This window comes from Apium graveolens, chromosome 6 (genome assembly GCF_009905375.1).
Source record: "Apium graveolens cultivar Ventura chromosome 6, ASM990537v1, whole genome shotgun sequence".
In the NCBI taxonomy this organism is placed as follows: domain Eukaryota; kingdom Viridiplantae; phylum Streptophyta; class Magnoliopsida; order Apiales; family Apiaceae; genus Apium; species Apium graveolens.
This window is the reverse complement of record NC_133652.1, coordinates 231,435,615-231,448,661: the sequence shown is the minus strand read 5'-3', so window position 1 is coordinate 231,448,661 and position 13,047 is coordinate 231,435,615. Positions and strand designations below refer to the sequence as shown.

At 37.2% G+C, this 13,047-nt stretch overlaps 1 non-coding gene across 1 annotated transcript; it reads left to right on the top strand.

Annotated features, from left to right (window-relative positions):
- Positions 1-9,084: 9,084 nt before the first annotated feature.
- Positions 9,085-9,191, top strand: LOC141670175 (small nucleolar RNA R71). The gene has a single exon (XR_012554417.1). It is a non-coding gene; the product is annotated as a small nucleolar RNA R71 (small nucleolar RNA).
- The last annotated feature ends 3,856 nt before the right edge of the window (positions 9,192-13,047 follow it).

Sequence of the window (13,047 nt, the reverse complement as noted above, 5' to 3'; positions counted from 1 at the left end):
TTCTTTTAAATGATATTTCAACGATTAATTTTATACAAGTTGTATCTTGTAGCTTCATCTATGTGATGAACTTTTGAGGACGGTTGTAGTTCAAGTAGTTTTCAGAAAAGATATAAGTATATTGGAGTATTTTGTAACTTCATCTTTTTAAACTTATATCTAGTAAATGATTATCTTATGCATAAAAGATTTTCAGAAAGTTATCGATAAAGATACTTTGCATTATTGAATAAACTATATGTATATATATATATATATATATGAGAGTATATATATATATATTGAATATTTTGCGACTTTGTCGCATTAAAGATATCAACTTAGTTCATCTTTTCTTGACCAAGGCTTTCATAAATATTATAAAAATGCTCATATATTGTTAATTAATATACATGTTATTTTGGTGAGCTATTTTGCTCACCCTTGCTTCATTTCTTCATCACACAACAACAACTATGCAAGATGAAAAGGACCAAGCTCCTAATTCGCAAATGGATTGGAAACGTTCCACAGTTTCCGGTAGGCGTTGATGCCGCTATGGCTGATGTGTGAGCTACCAATAGGTTAGGCTTTCAACTTTTGAGGTACCAGACTTACGTATATCTATGAATTGTTATAATGGAAAAGAATATGTAAATTTAATCATAAACCATTTTGTGCTATTTCGGATTTCATCTCTGAGACTATAACGTGTTGTGGAGTGAGTATTATTATGGGGTCACATTATACAGTTGTTTATTTAATATTAGGTTCGTAATCAACTATAGAGGGGGTGAATAAAGTTTATGTAAACAATTAAGTAAAGCTTTAACAAAATCAACAGTTTTTATATTAACACATAAAAACTGATTACAAAAGTACTCTCTCAAAAGGATAAACAATTGTCCTTGAGAGCTGTTAGGTTATGCGAATGATATAACAATGTACGCAATGCTTAAAGCATAAACCTATATGTGCTTTATATAGAGCACAATTACACAATCAACAAAGAATCCTATTCTATTTTAATAAGAAAAGCTATTACATATCCATATATGATTGCTTCTGATAGTTTTTGTCCATATATCATCAATTATAACTAACAATCTCCCCCAACTTGTGAATTATGAAAATATGTACAAGTTTCAATTGATGATGTCAAAACTATCTAAATGCAGAGATCAAGTAAATATATTCATTCTTACTTTAGTGAATATCAGACTTTACTCTTTATTCTGAACTCTAACACAGTTTGGAAAATCTTTAAGAAACTTCCTCAACAGATTTTCTTCCATTACATCCAAATACCATTTCATCATATGTTTATGTTCTTTCAGTTCATCTGTTGATTCATCATTTTGATAGATGGCAGCCCTGAGGTCATGTGACTTTGAATTTCCAAGAGATAGATCATCTAGCTCCAGAAACCCAATCTTCTTTCCATAAGGATTAAAATTTAAGACTCGTATTCCTAGACTCATCTCTATCTTATCTCCTATAATAAGCATATCAACAGCATTTTCAGATTGATCAATGTACTTTGGAATGTAGTTAGATTTGTAAGGCATTCCTCTCTACTTTACCTTTATCAGATTCTTTATAAATGCAGACCATCTGGAAGTGACAGGATTGTTTACCTTGAGAATTGTAGCAAGAAGTTCTAATACCTACCATGATTTGTCTCTTACCTGTTCTTGAGTCAACCTTAATTTTCTCCCAGGCTCCAGAAAATAAATTATTTTCTCTCCAAAATGATCAATAACGATTTGTACTGATATGATCTTCTGTAAGTCTTCAAGCATCACATTGTCTCCAATTTCTGTCAGATAAGCATGCTTCCTTAGAATCAAAGCATCTCCTACGGATGGATCAACATTTAACCTTTCTAGACCACTTGTGATTCCAGGTTTTCTAGCATGAGAACTTCCACTATAAATCTTCTTTAATATTTCAGAAGAATCTCTTCTGGGTGCGGGTTTCTTGCTTCCCCATAGCAGCTTCTTCTTCTCTTCAAGAGTAAGTTCTGGCTTATTGGAGACTATGTTTTTAGAATCAGGATTTGATAAATCAGCTTGAAATGGGTTTGAAAAATCATCAACATGAGTAGTATCAGAGGTTATGATTGGCTGAATAACAGTATTTTCTTTTTCATTACCTTGAGCAATGTCAGAGGTTAACTTCAGTTTTTCAGCCCAGTCAGCTCCATGAATCTTCCTTCTTTGATAAGCTTGACTGGCTTCTTCTTCTTCAACAATTTCTTCAGTATTAAATGCTTGAGCTACTGTATAGATTGAATCTTTCAGCATTTGTGATTTAAGTGCCTTCGATACTGATTTCTTCTTAGAAACAACTGTAACGACTGAGAAATTACCCGTGCATTATATCTTAATAAAGGTGAATTATGTGTTTTAATATGTCATTAAGTGTGTTGAGTTATAAAACCCTATGTTATGGATTAAAAACTAGGGTATATTAATTGCTGTATTTAATACTTGGGTTCATGAGCTTCGAGGCTCGATTTCACTGCTCTTGTGTCTCGTGACTCGATCTGCCTTAACAAGATGCCTACGTACCTTGCTGTATGCCAAGGATCAAGTCAAAAAATGTAGTTCTAATTGGTGGGAATGAGACCCCTTATATAGGTGTTGGGAGTCCTTGAATTGGACTAGATCTAAGAGACTTGGTGGGTTGGGCTCAGAATTAGAATAGACTTTGGAGTCCTAGGAAGTAGGAAACTGATTCCTTACCTATGAGATTTCTTGGAGGCCAATCTTCAAGGAATTGCATCCTTAATTGGACTTTATTTATTAGCTGATTTACTCCCTATTAATTACGAAATTAATTAATATTCAGGGTTTTGGGCCCTTTCTAATAGGCTTTTTTGTTAGCCCAATTCTGATATAATTAATGTGATATTAATTACGCAATCAGGGTTTATTTTATTCTCTATCATTTCCCCCCAACTTCTGGGAAACCGTGAAAGATTTCGCAGAAGTTAAGTTCATTCGTTCCCTTACATGGTATCGTTTTTCTGTAAAGTGTGGAGTGACCTACACATTTACAATGGTTTGCCTTGTACATGGCTTCAGGGTCATTTTAGAATCTCCCCATCACTTTCTTTACCTTATTTCTATTACTTAGGAACTTCCTAGCAATTTTTCTTAATTTTCAGGATTTTTCCCTTAATTTCTAGGATTTTCCTTAATTTACAGGAATTTATCCTCAATTTCTGGATTTATTTTTAATTTCTGACTTAAAATTGACCAAGAGTCATGCAAAATCGATCAGGATTCCTGATCGAAATCGATCAGGATCCTGATCGAAATCGATCAGGATCCTGATCGAACTAGCTGCCAATTTGTCAATCTAGTCGATTGAATTTTGACCAGGAGTCCTGATCGAAATCGATCAGAATCCTGATCGAGTTAAGCAAATTTTTGACACTGAGGTCTAAGGTGAAATCGACCAGGAATTCTGATCGAAATCGATCAGGATTCTGATCGAATTAAGCATATTTTTGATACTGAGGTCTAAGGTGAAATAGACTAGGAATCCTGATCGAAATCGATCAGGATCTCGATCAAATTAAGCATACTTCTGTTTCTTTAATCGAATGAAAATTCGATCAGGATTTCATCTTTTTTCGATCAGGGCTTTGATCGAACTAAGTGACTTTTTACTCCTTTAATCGAATGAAATTTCGATCACGGTTCTTCCTTTTTCGATCAGGACTCTGATCAAATTAAGTGATTTTTTACACCTTTAATCGAATGAAATTTTGATTACGGTTCTTCCTTTTTCGATCAGGACTCTAGTCGAATTAAGTGATTTTTTACCCCTTTAATCGAATGAAATTTCGATTAGGGTTCTTCCTTTTTTCGAGTAGGACTCTGATCGAATTACTTTCTTCGAAATTCTGGTCAATTTTTGACCTTTCAGTTTCTTTTCTTGTTTCTAGAATATCCTTGAAGCTTCCATATTAGTGGGTTTTTTTCAAATTGGGCCTTGCCTTATGGGCTTTAGGTGTTTCGTATCCCGAGATTTTCAGCTATAAAAGAGAAGTGAGAAGTGAGAATCCTCATTTCACTTCTCATTTCCCAAATATCTCTCAAAATCTCCCTAACCTCTAAGAAGGGTGATTTTCGGCATTTTCTGCCACCGCATCTGTTAGGGCGAAAACACGCGCTAAAATTCACGCAAGTATACGCGTTCGCAAGTAGTTTAAGATATAAATCAGATTCGTTCCCACAGAGACTGGTTTAGGTTAAGTTCAATTTATGCACCTATGCAACAATGTATGGTTATCGCTCAATGCTAAGAAAAATAACAAATTGGGTTTTTATTAAACTAAGAGATTATACTAAATAATATTAACTAAGAGAATTGAGGTTGAATTACTATATATGACAAACATGGGATTCTAAGTTCATTAAATACCTCATTCAATAGCCTTATTGTTCTTAACCTTAGCATGTAATGGTGATGACACTAATCAGATAACACGAAACTAGTAAATGCCAACTTTCGTTGTACGAATACCCTACTACCAAACATCCACAAAAGAGATATAAGTTGAATAGACACCAATTATGCGTAGTCCTTATATGTCTATTAAAATTGAAAACATAACGGTTTAATGCGCAAGTTATCTATCGTGATTACATTGGGCAAGTAAGATGGTTAAAATTACCTACGAGTCATGCATAACAAATACATGAACCTATGCTAGCATGGCAAGTTCTAAACCTCTATATTCACTATCGCTTCAATAGAGATTAACACACTATCTTATATGTTAGCTACACACATAAGACGAATAAGCACAACCAATATTATGATATCAATCAATCACCATACACTAATGTATCGGAAAAAATTAACTATTGAAATCCATAAGTAAATCCGCTAGAATCCCATGATAACGATTAGCCCATAATTGAACTCATCGTCATCATGGGTTCCAATGAAAGCATGGTATAAAACAAGGTATTAATAAACTGAATAATAATCAAAGTACGAATAAAAAAGGTCTAGGTTCAACAAGAATGAAAATGAGCATCCAAAGTTACAACTACTTTCAAAGAATCACAAGTAGAAAATAAGATCTTCTTTTTTAGAGTGGTTTTGTGCTTTTAGGTCTTCTCCTTGATCTCCCAATCTTCCCGGATGATGAAAACCTTTTTTTAAAAGTATATATAAGCCCATATTGGACCTGGACCCTTAAAATCATCAAATTTCACTCAAAAAAGGCTTTTTAGCGAAATCAGCCGCGCATCAGCACGCGGTCGAGTGTGGGTCGGAGGCGGCCGCGTGTCAGCAGGCGGTCGTGTGCACTTCTGACGCGGCCGCGTGCAGCATTTCTGGAAAATTCTGATAAATCTTATTTTGCCCATAACTTGAGTTCTACTCGTCAGAATTAGGCGATTCAACTGTCCACGCGAAGCTAACGAGATTCTTTACAACTTAAAAATGGCCTTGGCTTCCAAATCTGATCACTTTTCATCATATTTCCTTTAAAATCTCCTTTCTTCATTTAACTGATACCTGAAATATAATAACACAAAAACACATCAAAATACCAACAAATTGAGTCCAAAATACCAATTTAAGCTTGTAATAAAGCGTTCCAAGTGGATATAAAATCCACTTATCACACCCCCAAACTTGAATCGATGCTTGTCCTCAAGTATAAACAGACTCAAAACTACAAAATAAACCTAATGCATGAATGCAACTACCTGAATGCAACTAAATGATATTGTAATTGATCCCCTCAGAATAACCATAACCAAATGAATAAGAAAATGCCTCTAAGAATGCAATGACTTAAAATAGAGTTCGAATAAATCCCACAAACCAACTCACAAACTAGAAACGTGCATGTGTGGAATGCTTAACAGATATCTCTCGATACTAGATCAATAACCATAACTTATCTATCATCGAAACAATCAAAATTTTATAAACAGAATAGACAATAAACGCATTATGACTCAAAACTCCTCCTTTCTACTAGAGTTATACAAGGATTCACACTATTATTGAACACATAACAAAGATGCTTATTTGACCGTGCAATGAATGAGGTCCCACAAGACTTATGCAATAATTCCCATGGAGCGAACGTTTGGTTAGCGGATCCCAGACTATAAAAGCCTTAGGTCACTAGGCACAAAGTCCCCTAGAACTTAATAACTCGAGTATTAAAGAGCTCACTCTTGATCAATTATGCATACACACATACTTTTTTTTCTTTTTTTCTCTTTTTTCTTTTTTCTTTTTTCTTTTTTCTTTTTTTAATAATTTCTGAATGAGTGTGTTTCACTTCATCTCATTCAACCCTAGACTACTCATAAAACTATGAGCCGGCTACTTGTCATTTGATGCCTAGCCTTATAATAACTAGCAATGAAATCCAAGTTTTTCTCCAGATAAAAAATTAGTGTTTTTACGTCATTATAAGAATATCACAAATTCTAAATATAACCAAGTGATTAAATCTCAACAACAAACAAGTATGATCATGATCTATATCAAAAGCAACCCTATAAGACTTTGTGAAAATATTTGTTTCTGGCATGCAAATCAATTCATTAGGACTTAAACATCCCTCTATTCGTCATCACCACACTCAAATCAACATCAACTTATCAAATATCATAGTTCATCTTAAGGGATCATGCTAAATATGCATACAAATGCAACTATATGAAATTACATAAAAAAACAAATATGTCCTAAATGAACAATCATGCAAAAATATGAATGAACTACAACTGAACATGCAATACGAATCTATATGAATCTATATGGACACACACTACTAATCCTTACATTATCACCCCGAGACTTAAAATTTTCAATGTCCTCATTGAAGGTAATAATAAGGATTTCAGGCATACCTAATTAGCGGGAGAGTCACCCTCGTCGGGTGGAGGATCAGGTGGCCAATCAACCTCACCACCAGTATCTCGAACAACAGTACCGAAAGCATGTGTCAAATCTTCAGCAAAATATCGGTGGATGACCTGCATGGCCTCCATACGCCTAGTCAATCTTCTATACTGTGCATCACCAACACAAGTCCTATCAACTACCTGTTGCACATGAGAAGAACCCTATGTAGGCACAGGAATATCCGTCCATCCACTCTCTTCATCATCAAAAATATATCACAACCCCTTATCAAGGGGTGTACCTAAGAATGAATAACTCAAGTGATCTGGCATTCGGTTGAGCTCAAGTGTGGGAGCTTCTTGAATAAACGGTTCAAAATGCTCCTGAGAAATTTTCAGCTCTACTAACCCAAGAGAATCGAATGGCATATCCAACTTCCTCATCCACGGAGGTGTATTCAAATCCTGCAATTACTCTACTCCTTCTTTATCTTCAATAAATGATCCCCCTATTAAGGATCTCTCTAAGGTATCTGACTTTGGAAATTGCTCAGGCTCTGAATTTACTACAGAGTCGACCCACTCTACTTTAAAGCACTCCTCTTTAGCTGTGGGTAACTTTATTTTCTTAAACACATTAAAAATGACCTTTTGATTGTAAACCTTCATCGAACGCTCTCCTTTTTGCACATCGATCATAGTTCGGCCTATAGCCAAGAATAGTCTTCCCAAGATAATGGGAATCTTTTTATCTTCCTTGAAATCAAGAATTACAAAGTCAGCAGGGAAGATGAGTTTATCCACCTTAACCAACACATCCTCCACTATACCTCGTGGATAAGCGATGGAACGGTCAGCTAGTTGCAATGACATATATGTTGGTTTCGGATCAGGCAGACCAAGCTTCTTGAAGATAGATAAGGGCATCAGATTGATGCTAGCTCCTAAATCACATAAACACTTGTCGAACGATAAGTTTCCGATGGTGCAAGGAATAGTGAAGCTTCTAGGATCTTTTAGCTTCAGAGGCAACTTCTGTTGTAACACAGCACGATACTCCTCCGTTAGAGCAACGATCTCTAATTCATCGAGCTTTACTTTCCGAGAGAGAATACCTTTCATAAACCTCACATAGCTAATAGCTTCAGCGAAAAGTATGTTAATATGAAGTTTCTTGAGCACCTCCAAAAACTTCTCAAACTGCTTATCCAGCTTTTTCTTCTGTAGCCTCTTATGAAAAGGAGGTGGAGGATAGATCTGTTTCTCTCCTGTATTACCCTCAAGAGTAGTGTGTTCCACAGTAGGCTTCCTTGGTTCCACCTCTGCTTCCTTCTACACTTCTTCTTCAGCCACAACTGCATTTTCTGAAATTTGAGATTTTTTAGGCTCCTCGTCTTGCTGAAATTGGGAGCTTGCGACCTTTCCAGACCTTAAGGTGATGGCGTTCACCTATTCTTCAACTTCTCTCTTTCCTGGATTTGTTTCTGTATCACTAGGAAGCGTTCTTAGTGGTCGATTCAATAAGGCATTATCAATTTTCCCTATTTGGTTCTCCAGAGTCTTGATAGAAACAGCCTGGCTTTGGCATATAAGAGCCTGGTTTTTGCACATAAGCCGCAACTCCTCCAATTCAGATTTTTCATTCGAAGATAGACATGCACCATGAGTTTGTTGTTTTGGTGTAATTTGTTGCTGAAAACTAGGAGGGTTGAATAGCTTATTTCCAAACTGCTGGAACGGCTGTTGCATCGCATTCTGATTATTGCTCCAGCTGAAGTTAGGATGATTCCAGTTGTCAGGATGATAAGTGTCTGGAACTGGTTGCTGCGATCTCTGAAAGTTGCTCACAAACTAAGCTGAGTCACTAGATATAGCGCATTGCTCCGTCATATGCAGACCTGCACACAACTCACAAATACTAATTATCTGTTTAACACCATAGTTAGCCAGATAATCGATCATCATAGACAATGCCTTTGGTTGAACAGTGATAGCCGTAGCAGTATCCACTTCAAGAACTCCTGCTACCTTGCCCTGTGGACATCTCTAGGTTGGATACTGATATTCATTAGCAGCCATCAGTTCAATTAGATCATAAGCTTCCTCATAGCTCTTTTCTTATAATGCTCCGCCTGATGCTGCATCGAGCATGGGTTTGGACTGTGCTCCCAACCCATTATAAAAACAATTGATGATCATCCAATCAGGCATTCCATGATGAGGACACTTGCTAAGCATCTCCTTGTAGCGCTCTCAAGCTTTATATAGCGATTCTCCCGTTTGCTGCACAAATTGAGTAATAGCATTCCTCAGTGCAGTTGTCTTCGCCATATGGAAGAATTTAGTAAGAAACTTCTAAGGAAGATCTTCCCAAGTAGTAATTGAACCAGCTAGTAGAGAGTGTAACCAGCTCTTAGCCTTGTCCCTCAGAGAGAATGGGAACAGTCTCAGCTTCACAGCATCTTCAGAAACACCGTTGAACTTGAAGGTGTCGCATATCTCAATGAAATCCCTAATGTACACATTGGGATCTTCAGTTGGAGAACCCCCAAACTGGATTGAATTCTGCACCCATTGAATTATGATAGGCTTGATCTCAAAGGTATTAGCTGTGATAGCTGGCCAGACAATGCTAGATTGAATGTCATTGATCTTGGGTTAAGAAAAATCCATAAAGGCTTTCGTTCGTGCTACTAGATCTCCCATTGTACTGAGTACCTGAAACACAAACAAATAAACCGTGAGAGTAAAAGAGTCCGAGTCAGTGAACTTTAATGACCACTAATGACAAGCACATAAACTAAAAATTAACACTGAGTCCCCGGCAGCGGCGCCAAAAACTTGTAAGGGCGAAAACACGCGCTAAAATTCATGCAAGTATACGCGTTCACAAGTAGTATAAGATATAAATCAGATTCGTTCCCACAGAGACTGGTTTAGGTTAAGTTCAATTTTTGCACCTATGCAACAATGTATGGTTATCGCTCAATGCTAAGAGAAATAACAAATTGGGTTTTTATTAAACTAAGAAATTATACTAAATAACATTAACTAAGAGAATTCAGGTTGCATTACTATATATGACAAACATGGGATTCTAACTTCATTAAATGCTTCATTCAATAGCCTTATTGTTCTTAACCTTAGTATGTAATGGTGATGACACTAATCAGATAACACGAAACTAGTAAATGCCAACTTTCTTTGTACGAATACCCCAATACCAAGCATCCACAAAAGAGACAGAAGTTGAATAGACACCTATTATGCTTAGTCCTTATATGTCTATAAAAACTAAAAACATAACGGTTTAATGTGCAAGTTATCTATCGTGATTACATAGGGCAAGTAAGATGGTTAAAATTACCTACGAATCATGCATAACAAATACATGAACCTATGCTAGCATGGCAAGTTCTAAACCTCTATATTCACTGTCGCTTCAATAGAGAATAACACGCTATCTTATATATTAGCTACGCACATAAGACGAATAAGCACAATAATTACTAGGATATCAATCAATCACCATACACTAAGGTATCAGAACAAATTAACTATTGAAATCCATAAGTAAATCCGCTAGAATTCCATGATAACGATTAGCCCATAATTGAACTCATCGTCATCATGGGTTCCAATAAAAGCATGGTATAAAACAAGGTCTTAATAAACTGAATAATAATCAAAGTACGAATAAAAAAGGTCTAGGTTCAACAAGAATGAAAACGAGCATCCAAAGTTACAACTATTTTCAAAGAATCACAAGTAGAATACAAGATCTTTTTCGGAGTTGTTTTGTGCTTCTAGGTCTTCTCCTTGATCTCCAAATCTTCCCGGATGATGAAAACCCTTTTTTTAAGTATATATAAGCCCATATTGGACCTGAACCCTTAAAATCGTCAAATTCCACTCAAAAAAGGCTTTTTCAGCGAAATCAGCGAAGTCAGCCGCGCATTAGCATGCGGTCGCGTGCGGGTCGGAGGCGGTCGCGTGTCAGCAGGCGGTCGCGTGCACTTCTGACGCGGCCGCGTGAAGCCTTTCTGGAGAATTCTGATGAATCTTATTTTGTCCATAACTTGAGTTCTACTCGTCAGAATTAGGCGCTTCAACTGTCCACGCGAAACTAATGAAATTCTCTACAACTTGACACTGGCCTTGGCTTCCAAATCTGATCACGTTTCATCATATTTCCTTTAAAAGCTCATTTCTTCATTTAACTGATACCTGAAATGCAATAACACAAAAATACATCAAAATACCAACAACTTTAGTCCAAAACACCAATTTAAGCTTGTAATAAAGCGTTCCAAGTGGATATAAAATCCACTTATCAGCAGATCCACCACTTCCTTTTTCTTTCTGGATTTTAAGCCTTCATCCCAAGAATATCAATGGCGGATCGCGATCTAGCTCGGCTGGGAAAGATGAATTCTTCCAAGAGAGGTAATGTAATTTAAATCCAATCTCCCTATACTTCTCTCATTGATATGATAAACTCTAGAGGCAATGAATATCCCTCTTTATCTGATTTAGATTCATACAATCATGGCAATACTTTTCATGAGTTAGATGGTAGGATAGAAGCCTTTAATATCATGTATAAACTCCCTCCTTACCTTAGGATTACTCCGGCCGCCCCTGGGGATAGGACATGTAATTGGGAGGGGGATACACTTTTTTTTATCGAGGAGCCCTAACCGCAGGTCTTAGGTTCCCGTTCCATGAATTCATTCCTCGTCTGCTCGCAGATGTAAAATTAAACCCATGTCAACTCCCTCTTAATGCATGGAGGAATATTATTTATTTTATGGTTTTATGCCTTAGGAATAAATTTCCCCTTTCCGTTGCTGTTTTTAGAAAAAAATTCCAGTTTTTTAACTGTGCTTGAACTCAACTGGGCTGGGTTTTGATACGTCAAAGGCCCAAAATTCCCCACATTTTTTATGGTAACTCCATAGTTGAAAATAACCCCAAGTGGAAGGATGAGTTTGTTAGGCTGACTTGGGCTGAAGGTAATTGGGCCACTCGCTTCCGTAGGCCTTTTTGTAAAGTATCAGATGGTAGACCCTCTAGCATTAGGTTAACTGATGAAGAGGAGGTGGCATATCAAGCCCTTATTTCGGATGACGGAAAAACAGATACCTTGACCCTATTAGAGGAGTTCTCCTTGAAGAAAGTTGGTCTATCTCGAGCTTGTGATAAGGGTAACTTTACCTGTGTAACTATTTCATTCTCTCTTTCATTGAAATTCTGTTATTTCCAGATTTCTAACATTTTTCTTCTTTTTATTTTAGCTTGCGAGGCTATTAACAACATCAATAGGCCTAAGGAGGGGGAATCTGGCCGGGGAAGAGGGCCAAGCTGAACAAAGACCCCGAGAGCAAGTCTGATGCTCCTTCCTTCCTTAGGCCCCACGTTCTGGTGGTGGGGCTGGGGGATGATATGGATCGCCCTTGAAGGAGCACTCTTTTAGGCCCAACCGGGGCTTCAGAAGAAGTGATACGGTGGTAGGATCCACCAAACATGCCAAGGACTTGTCGTATCACTCTATCACTCCCCACGACTTTACTGACATTGTCACGGGGAGTGACATTGAGTCCATTGAGCTCATGGGTTCTCAAGCCCAAGCTGCAGTAACATCCCTTTTTCCCTTTTTAATTCCAACTTTTCTCTCTCTTTTATAAAACTGTGTTAAGTTATACTTCTTTGTGTAGAGCAACACTTACTTCTAGGTGGTCCTTCACCAAGCTAGGTCCTAGAAGGGGAACTGGGAGGAATTCGAGAGGGAGATGAAGAAGTGGAAGGAGAGGGCTGAGATTTTGGAGAAAAAGCTGGCAACCAAAGGGGAGGAGCTGTCTAAGGCTCATTTTGAGCTGGTTAAGCTTTGGAGTGATAAGGAAACCATCATTGATGATTACATGGATTCTGAGAAATTTAAGAATCTCATGGAAATTCATGATGAGGGTCTTTATTCTCTACAGTTTACCCAGGGATGGGATGCGGCTGTGAAGACGGTTTCGGAGAAGCATCCTGGCTTAATAGATCCTAAGGACTTTATAAGTCCTGAACAACCAGAGATGGAGGATAGCTTGGATGCTCTCTTAAACTCTCCTCATCATGATGATCGTATCCTGGATCCCAACACTACCTCTCCTCCTGCTTCTCTCAC